At 44.3% G+C, this 19,726-nt stretch overlaps 1 protein-coding gene across 3 annotated transcripts in view; it reads left to right on the top strand.

The window, feature by feature from the left end:
• Positions 1-838: 838 nt before the first annotated feature.
• The window catches only part of SLC44A3 (solute carrier family 44 member 3), a 173,847-nt gene continuing 154,959 nt past the window's right edge, over positions 839-19,726 (top strand). Inside the window, exon 1 of one of the 3 annotated variants that reach the window (XM_050960951.1) lies at positions 839-1,052. The gene's annotated coding sequence lies outside the window, so the exon portion shown is untranslated. Of the gene's footprint in view, positions 1,053-13,219; positions 13,567-19,726 lie in introns of those variants that run through there. The other 2 variants (XM_050960950.1, XM_050960952.1) reach the window with 2 other exon arrangements.

Raw genomic sequence — 19,726 nt, 5'->3', positions numbered from 1 at the left:
TGGAAATTTCTCAAAATGTGTACATGAGGCTTTATCGTTGTGATTGCATGAACAGCAGCAGCTGTTTCCTCTTAAGAAGCAATAACATAATTCATGCATCCCAATTCTGAAACCTCCTTTCTGGAAACATTTGAGGACAGGATCATCTTCAAAAGGTGCCATGTTGACAGTCCTGGAAAATGAATTTTTCTCACCACACAATAGGTACAGTCTTCCTACACTGCCCCATGAATTCACCTCACCTTTGTCCTTGGAAGGTCACTTTTAAGGACTTTTTCTGTTTTCCCCACACAACACAGACTCAGATTGCTCTGTGCTCCGAAGTCCCAGATGATGAACTCGTGAATTCTGCTATGCAGTGGGAAATGACAGGTGCGTAAAGAAAGAGGTTGTTAGAGCACTTCGCTGTGCACCTCACTGAGCCAAGAGCTCTTCGTGTGACTCCAGTAAAAATGCAGTGAATGGCAGTATTGGAGCACGTTATTGATGCAAGTTGAGGTTCCTCTTCACTGAAGCACCTGGTACCTTATTTGTGGTGCTGTAGAATTCTGTGGCTTAAGTTCATGGGAGCGCACATAGCTTGATGACTCTGTAACAGAGCTACACCTCTACCCCGATATAACATGGTCCTCAGGAGACAAAAAATCTCACCATGTTATAGGTGAGACCGCGTTATATCGAACTTGCTTTGCCCCCCCTTCTTTGTTCCCTGACTGCCTCCTCCAGAGACCCCTGTCCCTAATCACCCCCAGAACCCCACCCCTGTACCCAACCCCCCTGCTCCGTGTCCCCTAACTGCTCCGACCCCCATCCACACCCACACCCTCTGACAGGCACTCACCAGCAGTGGCAGGAAGCCAAACAAGGTGGCCTCAGCCTGCTCCACTCTGCCACCTCCCAGCCGTGGCGCTCCGCTTCCCATCACCGGTGAGTGCGAGGAGGTTGGGGAAAGGATGTCCCCCATACTCACCTGCAGTGGGAAGCAGAGTGTCACAGCTAGGAGCTAACAGAGTAGAGCGGGCTGGGGCCAGGCTGCTCCGCTTCCGCTGCTGGTAAGTGCCGGGAGGTTGGGGAAAGGATGTCCCCCATGCTCACCTGCGGCAGGAAGCAGAGCAACGTAGCTGGGAACTGATGGAGTAGAGCAGGCTGGGGCTGGGCTGCTCCACTTCCTGCTGCTGGTGAGTGTGGGGAGGTTGGGAAAATGATGCCCCCCACACTCACAGGCAGCGGGAAGCAGAGCGATGCAGCCCCAGCCCGCTCCGCTTTCCTTGCCCTTGCCCGAGCCCCAGCTGTGTCGCTGGGAGGGTGGAGTTGGGGAAAGGTCCCGCACTCACCTGCAGCGGGAAGCGGAGCTCTACGGCTGGGATCTGGCAGAGCGGAACGGGCTGGGGCCGGGCTGCTCCGCTTCTGCCGCTGCTGGTGAGTGCGGGGGTGGATCCCTTCTCCCAAGCCCCATACCCCGAGTGACACGGCTGGGGCCGGGGCGAGGGAAGCAGAGTGGGCTGCTCCTGGCCCCCGCTAATCCCCCGGGCCATTCTGGGACTGTAGGGCCCCCAAAATTGCCCTCCCACTGCTCCTGCCCCACAGATCCTGGGTGGGGGGAGCCCCTGACCGCCCCCAAGACTCTCTGCCCCTTATCCAACCCCTTGGCCCCGGCCCAGCCTGGCAGCCTTAACATGCTGCTCAGAGCAGCGTGTCAGAGCTTTGCCGCGTTATATGAGAACCCATGTTATATTGGGTCGCGTTATATCGGGGTAGAGGTGTCGTTATTTAGGCAAACTCCCACAAAGCGCCTTTTAAATGTGTTTATTGCAATACACTCACACTTCTAAATATCTTCTTGTTAACAAATCATCATTAACATTGCATGAATCCATTCATTCTTGTTCCTGAAGCGAGATAGGCACAAACCTCAACATTTATATCCAAAGCTAAGTTTTTGAACATTCTCGCAAAAGTTCAAGGACATTTGTCTCTGGAGCTTTAATTTGCAAGCCATCTTCTTCTTCTTCTTCAGGTCTACCTTGACAAACTAACTTCCATATTTCATTTTTATTATCTGTTTCTGCAAAGCTTGCTAGTATAGCTTTATTAGTTGAAATTAACAGGAAATAAAAGCAGCTTTCCATTACTCCAAATCGATATAAGTCACACCCTTGGACTTGTGCCAGCATAATTAATCAAACTGGTTGGGTCCAGCTTCAAGTGTTTTTCATTCTGAAGACTGGGGAAATATTAGCTTTGTTTGCACACACCGCCACACAAACAAAGAAAGCCACCAAAATCAACTTCTCATCTGTCTCAAAATTCCATAGAAGAAAAACAAACAGAACTTGTTTGCTCATTTGAACATGGTCAAGTTTTTACTTCGAAAAGTGAGATTGTTTCTATAGCCTGGAATGTCTCCTAAAACATCAATGAAGATTATTTCTGTAAATGGTGAAAAAGCCTCTCCCCCACCCCCGAAGCTGCCAAAGCTCTCACAATTTAAACATGGCTTTTATGGAGAGGCGAACAAGAATCTGGTGAAGATGAAACAAGTAGTGTTAGTGGCTTTCATTCAGCCAAGATTTCTAAATTATTTTATTTAATCATTGTTTGTTTGCGAAGCTAAAAAAGTTTCCTAAAAGTATGTGCTTGAATGTGACTATATTCTTAAATAAATTTCTCCAGTGAAAACCTGAGCAACAAGAGGACAAACTAGCAGAATGTGGCTAAAAGATTATTGCCAGGCTAAAAAAGAGAGATGAGGTGGGTGAGGTAATATCATTTATTGGACCAACTTCTGTTGGTGAATGAGATATGCTTTTTAGCTCCACAGAGCTCTTCTTCAAGTCTGGGAAAGGTAATCAGAGGCTACATATACACTGCAATAAAAAACCTGTGACACAAAGTCTCAGAGCCCAGGCCAGGCTTGTGGGGCTAAAAATCACTATGTAGATTTGATACCTACCCCGCAATGGGGTTTCGGAGTCCAGGCTCCAGCCCAAATGTCTACATGGCAATTTTTAGTCCTAGGAGCCGAAGACAATGGACCAAATCATGGCCCTGCAGTGAGTCTTACATTGCAGTGTAGACCTACCCAGGCCATTGCAGCTAATTACAAGGTGGAACAGATTGTTAAGCATAAGGAGTTAAACACATGTTGCAGGACACCATTCAAAATGAAGTGGACAGTTAGGACCTCTTGTGGTCCTAATGCAAAGGAGAGTTAGTGCATTACAGATTGTTGCAGTGAGACATAAAACCAGCGTCTCTATTGAGTCCATGACTTTTGGTGTCAAGCAGAGTTGTCAATTTAAGCTCACAGACTCATCTTGAAGGTATTGTGCAGATTTCCTTTGAGGGCGAGGGCTGAGAGGTCAGATATGGAGAGATCATTTGTGAAAGTGTTCATCCATGGGTGACAGTATTTTTGTATTATTGTTCTATGTGTTCACTTGAGAGCATAGCAATTGTCTAGTTTTACCCCCGTAGTTGTAGTAGGGTATTTGATGCACTGGATCAGGTACATCACATGTTGTGATAGGCATGCGTAGGACCCATGAATCTTGAAAGGGTGATGTGGCGGGTACTGGTCATCATAGCAGTGGAAATAGAGCTGCAAGTTTTGCATCTGTTGTTCTGGCCTGATCTAGCAAAGTGTTGTAACCGAGTGTAGATTTGTTATGGGTGAGGATGAAATGGATGGATATGACAATCTGTTTGGGGTGGATATCTGAATGTTGTCCAAGTTGATGAAGACACTGATCACTTGTCAACACTTGCAGTTAAATCATGTGAGCTGCACCCAGTGCACCCCTTGTCAACAAATTTTGCTAATGCAAACAGGGGCTTAAAGTCTGGACCTCTTTCCAGACCTGCAACAGCATCTTCCAGACTTTCATGTTTAGCCTTGCCAGACTGAGGCTGCACTGCCAAGATTATCTACCATGAGGGAAGAAAGGCACGACCTGTAACCATAGTTTTTTCTTATCATTGCCAATCTTTGCTTATAGCTGGTTTCTGAATGGATTTTTGAAATGTTATTCCTCTTCTTTGTACTTTGTTATTTTATTCAATATGCAGGGGTTGAAAAGTTGTAATTTAAATTTAGTTTCCCATTCTTTTTAAAGAGAAAAGATAGAAACTTTTCTTCTCAATGTATGCCCATAACCTAGCAGACTACTTACCCTTAATTCCTTTAGCAGTTTGAGCACATACTGTAGGTTTTGCAGACACTTGGAGCATTCTTGACTGAATTTTCGGAAATGAAAGGACTTCTGGCCCATATTCAAATGTGGTGTAAATGCATTCCAACTGAGTTACACCAAGGATGACTCTGACCCCTCATGATTTGAATTAGTAGTTTGAAACTATCGAGAATGGCAAAGGATTTTCAAGATAAGTCCTAATGCAGTCTGTTCTAAGAACAGTAATATCTGCTGCTGAGGCTTCATAGGAAACTAGCACAAGAACTAGTTGATACCAACATCTACTTGTCCCAATAGAGGAAGAGCCATTAATGATCATTCCAACACTGTAGATTTTGCACTGAATCGAACTGTGGTTTAGATGGAACCGTGTCCAAAAGGTGTTGGTTTTAGCATAGGCGAAAACTTTTACTTTTCCCCAGGGGTGCTCCATTCCTGCTCTGCCCCTAGGCCCCACCCTTACTCCACCCCTTCCCCCAAGGCCTTGTCTTCAGACTGCCTGTTACCACCCCTGCTCTACTCCTCTCCTGAGGTCCCAGTCTCACTCCACCCCCTCCCCCAAAGTACCACCCTCGCTGTGCCTCTTCCTGCCCCCACTCCATCCCCTTCCCAAGACCCTTGCCTGCACACTGGTCTCTGCTCTCCCCCAAACGCCTCCCCAAGCTGCCTATCAGCTGTTTGGCAGCATCTCTGATTAGCTGATCGGGGGTGCTGCTGAATAGCTGTGGCTGGTGGGTACTGAGCACCCACTATTTTTTTTTCCATGGGTGCTCCAGCCCCAGAACACCCACGGAGTCTGTGCCTATGGATATTGGTATGCTAGAAAGGAGAAGCACAGAAAGCCAATAGAGCACACATTGTAAGTTGCCATACCACATCAAGGACCTGTCTCACAGGTTTATCCCAACTGTCTCTGCATTCTGCTAGAGGCTGATTCCTCCACTGAATAAGACCACCACCCAGCTAGAGACTTATTACAATATTTCAGTGATCTGAGGAGAAGAATATTTTGCTGATAAGGAGGATGGGTATCAGAATGACAGATTGTGGTCTGACACTATGGAACTGAGAATTCTGTACCGTGCAGAATCAGGGCAAAGGATTCCACCTACTGAAAATCAAATATTTTTAATAATATAAACCTTTGCCTAGTGTGCACATTGCACACATGGGAATTTTAAAGTTTTAGCATGTACTGACTGCGCACAGTGCGTTGTATGTACAGAAGCCATGCAGCAATGTTTAGCGGGCCCTGGAAAAGCTAATGTCAACCCAGAAATTTCTTGTGAAAGTGTAATGGGGTACACTCACCACTGGAGTGCATCCCTGTGGCTGGGTCTAGGGTTTAGCTAGTATGGCACCCCTTTCCATCAGTGGCTCATACCATGGCCTGTCTCTTGATGAAACTCGGAGTGCTCCCTCCTCATGACTCAACCCGCCAGCCAGGTCGGTATTTCATCATTTCTGGAGTGTCAAAGTCCCATTGGACAAGCTGTCCATATGCCATATCATGCAATCTTCTGGTCCAGGTCCAGTGCTACTTTCCGAATTACTGGTAGGGGAACCTGTGATTGCCCACTACTCCAACCCAGGGACCTTATGCCTTGTAACTTAGGTCTACTCAATCTTAGATCCTGTGGTTGTTTCCCTGGGCTCTTTTCTACCTCTGGGAGGGACGGGGAGGAGTTGAGCGGCAGGGTTGCTGCTGCATGGGAGGCTTGTGGGGGAGGGGGATCTGGCTGCCAGTGAACGCAAAGCACCCGCTAATTTTTTTCCGTGAGTGCTCCAGCACTGGAGCACACATGGAGTCAACACTGATGCTCTCTGTTCTGTGTCTTTCAGGTAATATAACAGTTCCTTTTTAATAATACTCCATTGCCACAATGTTTTTACTATATAACAACGTAACATGTTATCTTAAGACGGAGGTCCCCAACTGTGGGGGCCTGGGCCAGCCCCCATGGGGGGGCAGGGAGGGAGCACATCCAGCTCCATTCCTGGCCCCAGCCTTGGCCCCCTTACTCCATCCATGTCCTCCTTCCGCAGCCACTGCCCTGCTCCCAGCCCCAGGAGGGTAGGGGACTGACAAGGGTAAGGGGGGGCACAAAGTAAAAAGTTTGGGGACCACTGACTTAAGACATTTGAATTCCTCAGAAAGCTTTTTCCTTTCTCTATCAAAGCCCTTACAGACCCATAAAAGGTCATCTGTTGTTTCTTCCACCTTACAGAGTACAGATAGTCCATTTTTGTGCCTATTTATTAAAAAAAGATTTTTGTTGAAGCACAATGGACAGCTAGTACACTAAACAAATGCACTTCATTAGTTCTATCCAGGCCCCAAAGTATGTCATTATCATCAACTCTAGCAGCCTCTTCCTGCTCTCAAATTTCTGGCTTTATAGGAGCCAAGCCATCCCTCTCCACCTAGGCTTCATCTTCAATTAGTCTTTATCAAGTCCTGGCCCTCCACCAGGTGCAGCCTATAAGATTAATTGGCCCATTTTAACCTGGTCAGGGTGGACATCCCATCACAGACAGCTATTGTTTTGGTTACTAGCCTTGTAATAGTCATAGATTCATAGACTCTAGGACTGGAAGGGACCTCGAGAGGTCATCAAGTCCAGTCCCCTGCCCTCATGGCAGGACTAAATACTGTCTAGACCATCCCTGATAGACATTTATCTAACCTACTGTTAAATATCTCCAGAGACGGAGATTCCAAAACCTCCCTAGGCAATTTATTCAGTGTTTAACTACCTTGACAGTTAGGAACTTTTTCCTAATGTCCAACCTAAATCTCCCTTGCTGCAGTTTAAGCCCATTGCTTCTTGTTCTATCATTAGAGGCTAAGGTGAACAAGTTTTCTCCCTCCTCCTGATGACACCCTTTTAGATACCTGAAAACTGCTATCATGTCCTCTCTCAGTCTTCTCTTTTCCAAGCTAAACAAACCCAATTATTTCAGCCTTCCTTCTTAGGTCATGTTCTCAAGACCTTCAATCATTCTTGTTGCTCTTTTCTGGATCCTCTCCAATTTCTCCACATCTTTCTTGAAATGCGGTGCCCAGAACTGGACACAATACTCCAGTTGAGGCCTAACCAGTGCAGAGTAGAGCAGAAGAATGACTTACATAGTATATAGTTAATGCTTTGTCAAATTAGATAAAGATAAGCTTTAAAAGTTCTTTAGTAAATGCTGTAAATGGCACAGAATATACTGTTCTGAGATAATATCCTTTGGATTGTAATAACTAAAATGGCCGTCCCTTTGTGGGAATGTTGAAATCTGGTTACATATAAAATGTTGCTTCCTGGTTTAGTGGGCTTTGGGCTCATCTGTTTGGAGGCTTTCAGAACTCACCAGGTACACGTTAGCTTTGTGACTAACCACACCTGGCCACACAGAAAGGGGAAAACAAGCATTGTCATTAAGCCAAATTGGAGTGATGATAATAGCAATGTAGGATGGAGGCTAATCTTCAGCTGTGTGGGACGAGTGCAAAGGCTTGAAGATTTCAACCAGTAAAAGCAGCAAGAAGTAGGACAGAATAAGGGCATCAACAGGTTTAAGTTGGAGATAATTATCAGCTATATTTGATTTGGCTTCAGCAATCAGGGAAAAAGCAGGCAGGTTGCAATACTGTGCAGAACACAGGGGTGGATTTTTAGGTATAAACATACAGGCTTCGTTTTTTGGGTGGTTTTTTTGGAAGAGAGTTTGGAGTGTAAATTGGTTTCTTTTTATAACACTGCTCTACAGCCAAAATGCTTCTGAAATAAATGTAGTCCAACTTTACTAATTCTGGGTCACTGAGAATGAAAATGATGCTTAAAATTGTTGATTGGCTCTAGTTTTCAAGATATGCTATTGGGTCAGTATATACAACCCTTGACTTGGGAATGGCGGAGGATAAGTGAGTTATAAAGGGAAGGGATCTCAATTTAAACCAGAAATGACTAAAATACATCTTTGACTGGATCTATGAATAAATCTATGACTGGGTTGGACAGTACTTGCTTTTTAGGCAAAACAATGAATGATGCAATCTGAAGCTGGTATTGCGTCATACGTTATATGAATTGCATCATATTATTCCTAGAAGTCATGGATGATGCAATCATAACGAAGCTTACATCACTCTGCTGAACAAATTGCCCTATATCAGCTCTAGAAATCATGCAGTGTTGTGCTCTCTTATTTGTCAGTGTTTGATTTTGCAAAGGGACACATTTCTGTTTAGCCAAAGTGAGCAGAGATGCCTCGTACTTGTGTGAACAGTGCAGATAACTTCTGCTATGTTTGTGGTGAAGTGACTTTTGCATCACAAAAGCGCAGTATAACCACTATGGTTAAGAAAGCCTATCACCTTTATTTTGGCTGCAAAATTGGAGATCAGGACAAGAGGTGGGCCCCACACATATGCTGCACCACTTGTGCAACAAATCTTCGCCAGTGGTTGAACAGGAAAAGGAAATCTATGCCTTTTGCAGTGCCAATGATTTGGAGAGAGCCAACAGATCATACCAGCAATTGTTACTTCTGCATGGTGCCTCCAGTTGGGAAAGGTGTGTCAAAGAAGAAAAAGTGGACTGTGCATTATCCAAACATTCCATCAGCTATACGCCCAGTACCCCACGGAGAAGGACTGCCGGTTCCTGATGCACCACAATCATTCTCACTTGAGTCAGATGAGGAAGAGGAAGAGGATGAAACTTCTGGTCCTGAACCATCAATGTCACAGGACCCACATTTTCTCCCATCCTCCTCCTCTGAACCACACCTCATAACACAAGGTGAACTGAATGACCTTGTCAGGGATTTGGAACTACCCAAGAGTAAGGCAGAGCTGTTGGGCTCCAGACTACAGCAGTGGAATCTCCTGGCAGGCTATCAGGGCAAATGGAGCCCATCAATGCTTGCAGACTATTGCTGGACAGTGACAAGAGATGCTCCATTTAATGAATACAAGAGACAAGACAAGAAGTGCCGAGTAGACACTGAATAGGATTAAATTATGTACAGAATAGTTTTCTGCCTTTTCTTTCATAATAAATTTTATTAAGATAACCTTTTTGCTGATTTTTAAAGTGTTATATAAACAGGACAGGTGAAATATTATCATGTAAAGCAACCATAGACACATGAAAAGACCTAGGTTTACAATTTATGATTAAAACTCTACTATCTACACAATATACATAGACATAAAATGTAAAAACTTAAATATCTTAGAAACAGTAGCCAATCAGTTGTTTTAATTGTCATATTTGAATTCAGCACATCAAAATACATAATAAATATCACATTTTATTTCTGAAGCAGACGACTTCTCAAAAATTGTAGATCAGTGTAACTGGTCACTGAGGAGTAAATTGATCATAGTGTTGGAAGGGGTTTAGCTGAGAAGCACCTAAAAATTCAGAAGGGAACAACATGGCTAAACCCTACACAATGTATTGAAAATGAACCACTGAGGGTACATCCATACTGCAGTAAAACATCCCCATCATGGCCACAGCTGGCTCGGGTCAATTGTCTCGGGCTTGTGGGGCTCAGGCTGTGGGGCTATAAAATTCCTGTCTAGACATTCAGGCTTGTGTGGGAGCCCGGGCTCTGAGACTTCACAAGGGGGATGGGTCTCAGACCCTGGGCTCCAACCCGACCCCAAACGCCTGCAGTGTTATTTTAGCTCTGCAGCTAGAGCCCCACAAGCCCAAATCACTTGATCCAATTTCTGAGACTCGGTGCCACAGGATTTTTACTGCAGTGTAGGTGTATCCTAAAGTGCCGATGCTGAAATGGATAGCCTGTAAGTGAACTGCTGCTGAGTCAGTTGGACTATGCAGTGGCGTTGCAGTCTGCCTGTATGCTGCCAATTTCAGGATTGTTTGCAAAGTGATTTGACTATTATTTTATTTTAGAAATAATAGGAATTTTTTTTTTGTTAAGGAAACTATTGCCTCCTGGAGAGGTGGGTTAACTACAGCAAAGGAAAAACCACTTCTGTCACTGTAGCAAATATCTACACTGTTATAACTTCACTGTTATAACTGTGCCACTGTGTCTGTAGTGTAGACAGTGTTAGTGTCAGCACAGGCTAACAGTATTTGCATTGTTAAATATTCCTCTGTTGCACAATAAATGGTTGTCAATACATTCCTTTTCAATACAGCTCTGCTTTAACAGAGTAATAGCAAGATACAAGGGTTTCACAATCTGAAATAACTAGCATTTTTCCCTTTTTTATCACAACCCCACCCAACAGAGAAGACAAATTTCACAAACAAATTTGGACAATCGGAACTAAGAATTGCTTTATTATAGGACTTTGTGATTCAGCACTCTAAGGAATCATTTTACAGCTTTTCCTGATAGAAGTATTAAGTATATGCCAGATAATAGGCAACAAAACTTTTTTTCCATGCTTGGCCTGCAGTGGTTGTATAAAGTAATAGAAATGAAAGCTAAGAAAGAACTATTAGGTCTTACGTCGTCTAGTCCATACCACTCCGAAAGCATGGTTGCCCCTGACTCAAGTGCTCTATCCAGGCCCAGAGACTATGGGGTTTCACCTATTCTCTTAGGGTCCTGTTATAAAGTCTAGATAAATTGATATTACTTGTTTATATTTACTAAGATTAATCTTAAATTTATCTCAATTTTATCCTATTATTTCTAATAATTCCTCTCCCATCTTCATGTTTATCCCCTCCATATGTAAATTGCTACTTGGCTTCTTAGCCATCATTCAGCCACACTATATATATTTAGCTCTTTTAACCTTTCCTTACACATCAGTTCTGTGTCCCCTTGAACAGATTTATTGCTATTCCTGAAGTCTCTCCGGTTTGTCAATAGCTTTTCAGCATATTACCCCAAACTGAATGCATTATTGCAAGTGCCATCTCACCCACATTGTAAATAGGACTCTAACCTTCATGGTCCATGACATGATGTCCCTGTTAGAGATCCCAAAAGTTCACTGGACACTTTTTCTGCTGTATCAGATTGCAAATTCATGCCTAATTTGCTGTCCATTATTACCCTCAATCTGCACTGCTTTTCATCTTTCTCCTGTTGAATATCTATTTTAAATCCCTCCCTAGATACCTAGCAACCTACCTTAACAATTCAGGGCTATCTAAGGGTTCTAGCCTGCATCATTGAGATCAATGGGAAATTTGCAATCATCTTCATTAGGAGCATTTGCTACTCCTGAGGGCATTCTGTGCCAAAAAATTAAACATTCTGTGCATATTTTAAAATTCTGCGAAATTCTGCAGATTTTATTTGTCAAATAAATGTGAAGACTCCAGCAGGGCACTGGGGAGCCCAGGCCACCGTCTGCACAGAGGTGAGAGATCACTGTGCAGCTGCCCCCCAGGACACAAACTCAGTGGTGAAGTTGCACTCAACCCTGACACAGTGCAAGGATTGGACCTGCCCCAGGAACACCCCAAGGCCCTGCCCCTCTGTGCCAGGTGCACCAGGTGTGGGGAGGCAGACTCAGCAATGCAAGATCCAAGTGTGGAAGGGCTTAGTGTGGGGGGGATCCAGGTGTGGATTGAGAGGGCTCTGTGTGGGGCAATCTGGGTGCAGGCAGCTTAATGGGGGGAGCTGGGTGTGGGGGGGATCTGAATGCATAGGGGCTTGTTGGAGGTTCTGGGTACAATGGTAATGAGACTCTGCAGAGGGGTCCAGGTGAAGGTGATTGGGGCTCAATCGGGGGGTCTGGGTATGGGAGGGGGATAGAGCTCGGCAGGGGGTCTGGATGTGGGGGGCTTAGTGCTGGGAGATCCATGTGCAGTTGGTTGGGGCTCAGTAGGGTGGGGATCCAGGTGTGGGTAGCTTGTCAGAGTGGTCCAGGTGCAGGTGGAGTGGGGCTCATCAGGGGGGGTTCTGTGTGCGGGCGGAGTGAGGCTCGGTGGGAGGGTCTGGGTATGAGGTGGTCTGGATGCATGGGTTGGGTGGATGGGGGAGCAGCTCCCTGTACAATGATATCTCCGCCTGCAGCTGAGGAGTAATGGGGGCAGGAAGCGCAGAGGGGGCGGGAGAGTTTTCAGAGCTTCCTACAGCCGAGGGAGAAATCTGGGGGTGGGTCTGACCTGGCCCCAAATGCCATGCAGGGGAAGAGGACGTCCCGTCCTCATCAGCCCAGCTGGGAGTAGCAGGTGAGTCCGACGCTGGGCACGAGCCATCAGCCGGGTCTTCTCCAGACCCACCTCCTACCTCACAGTGATTTACCTCTCTGCTGGCTGCCCTGGGCACCCAAAACATACTGCTGAGGAGGGTTGTATGACCGCTCTTGCGGCTTCCCTTTGCTTCCCCATCATAAAGTCATTTTTCTGCGAGGAAGCAAAGAAATCTGTGTGAGACATAAATTCTGTGCATGTGCGGTGGTGCAGAATTCCCCCAGGAATAAATAGCCCAGACTTAAAGCAGGTTACAGCTTTAAATACTCTGTATCATTTATGATAAAAATTATCAACATTTTATTTAAGGACTTCAAATAAAAACTTAAGTATTCTCCAGGAACATTTCATTTGTCTAAATTGCCTTTTAAAGCTGTCACCAAGGCATCCTGATAATACAGAAACTGTTGGATTTTAGTATTATAATACAAAAATAGGAATGTTTGCTGGCAATAGATACACTAAAGGGGCCACTCAGCCGAACAATATGAGTAAGTGGCTGGGAGCAGGCATTGTCTAGGCTTAGCAATTGCCAATCATGGGAGACAGAATGTGAAATGAATGTGACAAAATGGTGAGATTGTAATGTGGCTGTAATGAAGCAAATATTCAGACTGACTGACATCACCCCTGAAAACTGGTTAGATGAGTATTGCTTAATGTAATACTTATCATGATGCATAATCTCACCGAGATACTCAAGAGTACGTGTTAACGTAATTATTGCGTACATACCAGTTGAGATTGAAAGCTCTTCGTGCAGCACAAAGCACCCTCAGACAATCAAGTGTGTTTTATTGATTAATGATTCTCATTTCTGCAGAAAGATGTCCTTGCCCTTTAGTGCATTCCTAGCCTTAAGCTTAGATTGCAACAGGCCCTTACATGACCACGGGGAGGGAGGGGGAGAATGCCAAGTCTCTCTCCCTTCCCACACTGCATGGCCCCCACTAGGGCCTCTCATAAAGTACAGCCCCTGGATTTAGGGGAACATGGAGTTCATTCTTCAGTGCATCCATGGGGGCTTGTGGAACAGGAAGAAAAGGCATGGCCATAGCCCATTCCCCTCCTTTCTCTCCAAAAAGGACTGATCAGACTGCGGGGAACAGGCTGCACCATTCTAATAAGTGGCATAGAGTTCTGGGCTCGCCGTACATCATTCCCAACACAGTCATGTACTGGTATGTAAATTCCACAGTCTGGGGCCAGGCCAAAATGTCATCTTTTAGTCTGGTGATTTAGAGTTACTCCAGTTTTGATTCCCTGGTATGGTTTCTCTGTGCGTTTTTTTGTTTTGTTAGATTTTTTTTGGCAGCTCTCTCAATGGTTAAAAGGTAGTATAATTTGTTTCATGTAATGCTCTTCCTTGTTTTAAGAGCTGGAATATACGATAAGTCTGTGGGGGAGGGTGTCTTTCTTCCTCTAGATACTTTTTCTACGGAGATCAAGTGCTGTTATCATCCTTTTGACCTTAAAAGATTACCTTCTGAATTTGCTTTCTCATCAGCCACACACTATTAGTAATTCAGAATAGCTACTGTAGGTAGTCATTTGGAATATTTCTTTGCAATAGCATTTTGAATGTCTAAGGGTTAGTGTTGTAACTGACAAGCAATTGATGATTAATTAAAATCCACTTGTTAACACTGCAGGCTATTAATAGATTGGAGAGTTGTGGTAGGTTGAATAAATGTAAACTTTTTGTAACATGGAATATAATTTTCAGTTGAGTCACGTGGCAAATGTTTAACAGAAAAGAAATATTAAGATCTGTCTTACCTGTCAATGGTATTTCTAGACTGCCCATCACTGTAGTAGATACTAGGAGATCAAGGAGACAGATTTAAGTGCCTCATTTGAATCACAAAAAAAATCACCTATACAGTGCAAATCTGAAGACAGAATTTGTCTCTTATTACAATTCAGCAGCAGCAGCTGCAATCCAAAACCTAACCAGACAGTTAGTGTTAATATTTATATATATTAATTTGAAGGTAATTGATTAAAAAACTGTTGATTAAAAAACTGTTCCATGTTGTCACTAGTACTGTCACTAGCACTTACTGGCACTGTGCTGAATTCTTGCTTCTACACAGGATCCTTCCTATCAGAGAAGGCCAGATCTTTCAGCACAGAATGGTAACAGCAACCATGGCTGCTACAATGCCAACAGGATGTAACAACAATGGAAAATGTTTTAAAGATGGATGGTGGAAGAACTTTAACAAAGGAGAAAATATTTATGTTAACATGGAGGATGGCATTCCCTTCTTCTCTCAGTTTAGGATCTCATTTCAGCCACATAAATACAGCACTTAAACGTTTATAACCCCCATATGCACTTGCATTGAAGAGGGGTAAAGTTACAATTCCCTGTGACATTACAGTAGGGTGACCAGATGTCCCATTTTTATATGAGCAGTCCCCACTCCCGTCCCGTTTTTTCAGTTGCCATCTGGTCACCCTACTGTAATTGTGTTTGTGTCCTATGTGCCTTAGTATGGTGCATACGTGAGAATTTTTGACACATTAATCAATTTTATGGAACTTGCAACCCCCAAATTCTTTAAACTCTAAAGACTCTGCACTAAGTCTTTAAGTCTTGCTGATATCCTTTGCTGCAGGAGAAGTTACTGTAAAATGAACAATGTGTTGGGTAATACATGGGGTCACAAACATGTTCTGATATTTTATTAAGATTGAGGTATTATCCAGAGTTGTTCTTACTTGCCTGGCACCTGGAGTCAGGAGTCCTATATATGACTGTGCCAATGGTATTCTATATGATATTATCCAAGTCACTAAAGCGCCCGGGGCTCAATTTACCCACCTTGATGGGTAAATTGATGGTAATAATATATCTCTACCATTCAGGGGTGTTGTGAAACCTAATATACGAACCTATTTAAAACACTGTGTAAGTGCAATGCATTGTTATTATATTAGGCTAAGATTTAAGGAACCTAAGGGAGTTAAATATACCCATCTCCTAGAACTGGAAAGGACCTCGAAAGGTCATCGAGTCCAGCCCCCTGCCTTCACTTTGCTCAACTCCCAATGAAATTCATGTGCCTAATTCCTTTAAGTGACTTTGACTATTTCAGCCTTTATCTATATTGCATACACAACTACATTTAAGTATGTTTAAAGACCACTATTAATTGCAAAGTCAAGCACTCAAAAGTTAGGAAAAGCAGAAGGAAGTCTGCCTGTTCAACCTTATTTCAGCCTTCTTGTGGATATGTATATGTAAAGATATAGTCCTTGGTTACTCAATCACATGTTTCCCTCTCCGCCACCCCCACTGTACTTCTGCCTCATTCAGCACATAGGATAGATGGTGCTCACTAACTGAGCAGCTATTCAATATTTTGTTTTCTCCTCATTGTTCAAGGTATTTATTGCACACTATTCCAACCCTGCTCTGAATACAGAATTATTAATGTCCTCGTGGGTTTTTGTATGGCACTCATCACTGTAGTATCTGAGTGCTTCATAAACATTAATGAATTTATTTTCATAACGCTCCTGTGAAATGAGAGGTTTATCCCCATTTTACAAATGGGGAACTGAGGCAAAGAGATTAAGACAAAAGTATCCACTAATTTTGGGTGCAAAATTTGAGACATCTGGGGCCTGGTTTTTCAGGGTCATTAGCATTATGTAGCACTTTATGTGTTTAAAGCCCAGCTCTCATTGACTTCAGTTGCAGTTGTGAGTGCTCTGCACGTCTGCAAATCAGACTTCAGGGTCTCCAGACAGGAACCCAAAAAAACGAGGAACACACATTTAATAATTTCTTTGAAAAATTTAAGTGACTTGAAACGTGACAGCTATTTTGTGCCAGCAACAACAGACAGCATATACATATATATATTTTTTTTGGGGGGGGGAAGCAGAAATGAAGAATAATATATGCCAAAACTGAAAGGTATAGACGGAATATAAAAAACAAAGTTGAAATCTGGCCAAGACAGTATTGATAACTTCACTTCTTGGGACGTTTTCAGGTTTTATTTTAGCCGGCAAACATGGCAGATGCAGAGAGCTGTTCAAATTATATTTATCAGATAATTTATTTGAAGAGTTTGATATTTTGTAAATAAGTTATTGCACATATATTTTCTTTATGTATTTCATCCAGCTAGAGAGCTAGGTTGACAACTTGACAAACACATTTATGAATTATTCAATGTCTTTCACTATATTTTAAAAGTAAGCCTGACACTTAAAAAAATTGTTTAGTACTGTGAATATCTTGATTGTGTCAAAACGGAGGTGGTGATGACACCTAGACCAGATTGTCCGGAAGCTGTGAAACCATTTCCTCTTTCTTTCTGTAGTAGAAATCTTCCGAAACACACACTTTTTGCCTGCATTATCATTTGCCTTCCTGGGTTGGGTGAGTTCAGAAAACTAATAGTGTGTCAGTTTTGCAGTGTGACATGTGACTTGACAAGCCATCACAGCCTAACACACAATTCTCTGCTTGGGGAATTTGCAAAGATATGGTCCTCTAAAAATCAAGATCTACTGCTATATGGGTCCAGGGTGTTGGTGGCCTGGCTTAGCAGTCACAGCTGGGTAGGAATCTGGACATCAGTGACAGTAGTCGCTGAGCTGGAGTCAGAGGAATTGTAAGAGCCAGGTTCAGCAAACAAGAGTCAGGGTCAGAGATCAGAGATAGCACCAATCAGGAGGCAGGAATCAGGGTGAGAATCAGGCCGGAGTTGGAGATTGGAGATCAGAGATAGTACCAGGCATGATTCAGGGTCAGAATCGGGCTAGGATCAGGAGATAAGGTAAGGCTGTATGCTTACCCAGTCAACTTTCTAGGCTACCCTCCAGGGTTAAACAGCGTGTTTAGCCAATCAGAAGGCCACAGGGTACTGTCATTCTGACTCCTTTGGGCAGTACATGTTGCGGTGCTAACTTGCCACAATGTTCCCTGGCTATAACGCAGCATGGTCTTGCAGTCATAGGCGCTGACTCCATGGATGCTCCAGGCCTGGAGCACCCATGGAAAAAAATTAGTGGGTGCTGTGATAAAGTTCCTCCTCTACCTTGGTGGGTCCTGTGCTTATTGGCTGATTTTGCTAGCCTCAGAGAACTTCCTGTGTTGGATCAGGAGTTGGGAGGTTTTGGGGGGAACCCAGGCCTGCCCTCTACCCCAGGTTCCAGCCCAGGGCCCTGTGGACTGAAGCTGTCTAGAGTGCCTTCTGGAACAGCTACACAACAGCTACAATTCCCTTGGCTACTTGCCCATGGCTTCCTCCCAACTCCTTCTTTGTCCTCACCACAGAACCGTCCTCCTGGTGTCTGATAACGTTTGTACTCCTCAGTCCTCCAGCAGCACATCCTCTCACTCCCAGATCCTTACGCACACCTCACTAACTGGAGTGAGAGCCTTTTTATACCAGGTGTCTGGATTAGCCTTAATTAATTCTAGTAACTTCCCAATTGGCTACAGGTGTCCTAATTAGCCTGCCTGCCTTAATTAGTTCTAGAAAGTTCCTGAGTGTTCTGGAATAGTCCCTGTTATCTTACCCAGGGAAAAGGGACCTGCTTAACCTGGAGCTAATGTATCTATTGACCACTCTCTTGTAGCCATCTGGCCGGACCCTCTCACAGTGCTTAGCACCCACTGACAGCCAGCTCCTCCCGCCTCCCCAGCGCCTCCCGCCCATCAGCAGCCCTGCCAATAAACTTCTCTCCCACCCTCCCAGCACCTCCCGCCCGCTGCAATCAGCTGTTTTGTGACACGCAGGAGGTTCTGGGAGGGATGGGGAGGAGCTGGGATGGGGCATGCTAAGGGGAGGGAACGGAACTGAGCAGGAAAAAGGCAGGGCAGGGACAGGAAGAGGAGAGGTGGGGTGTGGACTTGGGAGAGGTCGTGGGGGCAGGGCCTGGAGTGAAGACAGGATGCGAGTGGAGGCTTGGGGGAAGCAGGCAGGTGGGGGCAGGGCCTGGGGCGGAGCAGGGAGTTGAGCACCCCCAAGTCTTCAGTAGTGCTCGGTGGCCATTCTCTTCACAATGTGCAGACCTCTGGGAGAGCACCAGGAAAAAGCTTCCACCTCCCCCAAGCCTCAGTTGGCCTTCTGAGGAATCATGGTCCAGTGGCTTTAAACAGATCTGTGTTTTATTTCCATTTTTCCCACTAGTTCTGTATGATGAGATAAGTCACATAATTTTCCTCTGCTTCCCCTTTTTAAATCTGGGGATAGTATTACAACACAGAAGAAGTCAGTCAGTTCACAGGAGTTTGCAATCTAAATAAAGTCTATATGTTTGACAGAGTTGTTCTGAGGATTGGTTCATTTATATATGTAAAGTAGGTTGAGATCTATATGTTTTGGCTAATGAAACTCTAAATGTTTTTATTATTATTTAATGTTTACAGTTATTGACAAACATTCTACAACATGAGAATATTTGTTTAGAGACATAAAAGGGACTATTCTAAATGCAGATAACATTAGATTCAGTTAAACATCAAATCTAAAGCAGAAACCCCACAGTTAGGGTTACAGATTACAGGATAAACAATGCTCATCACTCCCACGAAGTGAACAACAAAAGGAAAAAGAACAGAGCCACACACTCTATAGCAGGAGTGGCCAAACTGTGGCTTGTGAGTTGCATGCAGATCTTTTCCAGCTAAAGCGTGGCTCACAGAGCCCCTCACACTCTCCACCTACCAGATGTGGTGGTGGGGGGTAGAACTTGGGACCTCTGCTTTGCAGCAAGGTGGTGGTGTAGTGGCTTCTGCCCACCAGGGAGGGGGTGTCTTGAGGCTTCAGTCCCACGGGACATGCCTGCCAGGGCTCGGGCTGTCAGCAGGAGCAGGGCTGAAGCCCCAAGCCCCGGCATGCACCTCCTGCAGGGTTGAAGCTCTGAGCCCTGGCAGGTGCGCCCCGGCTCTCAAACTTCTGAAGGTTGTTGTATGCAGCTTGGAGGGTCAGTAAGTTTGGCCACCCCTGCTCTGTAGCTAGTTGTACCCTTTACTCTTCTTTATGGCTAGACAAGTGAAACTAATTTTGACTCATATAGGGTCAGGAAACTGATGATCTTTTCCAGTTCTCTCTCTTGGAATCTTCTTTCTTAAATTACTCACAATTGTCCTATTGTTGCTTAGTCACCATACAAACTGTCTCTTTGAAACAAGATAAAAAATCAAGAGTTTAACTTTTTCTAATCTTTCTTAGTTTCAGAAATGAGATTGAGGCCTGGAAAACATGCTCTATTGTGAGAAACTTAAAAAGCTCCTTCTATGTAGTTTATCGAAGAGAAAATTAAGAAATGAGTTGATCATAGTTTACAAGACCTTATATAGGGAAGAGA

The sequence above is a fragment of the Gopherus flavomarginatus genome, chromosome 7 (assembly GCF_025201925.1).
Source record: "Gopherus flavomarginatus isolate rGopFla2 chromosome 7, rGopFla2.mat.asm, whole genome shotgun sequence".
NCBI classification, from domain to species: Eukaryota; Metazoa; Chordata; order Testudines; family Testudinidae; genus Gopherus; species Gopherus flavomarginatus.
The sequence above is the reverse complement of the archived record's forward strand: the minus strand, read 5'-3'. Positions and strand labels throughout refer to the sequence as shown.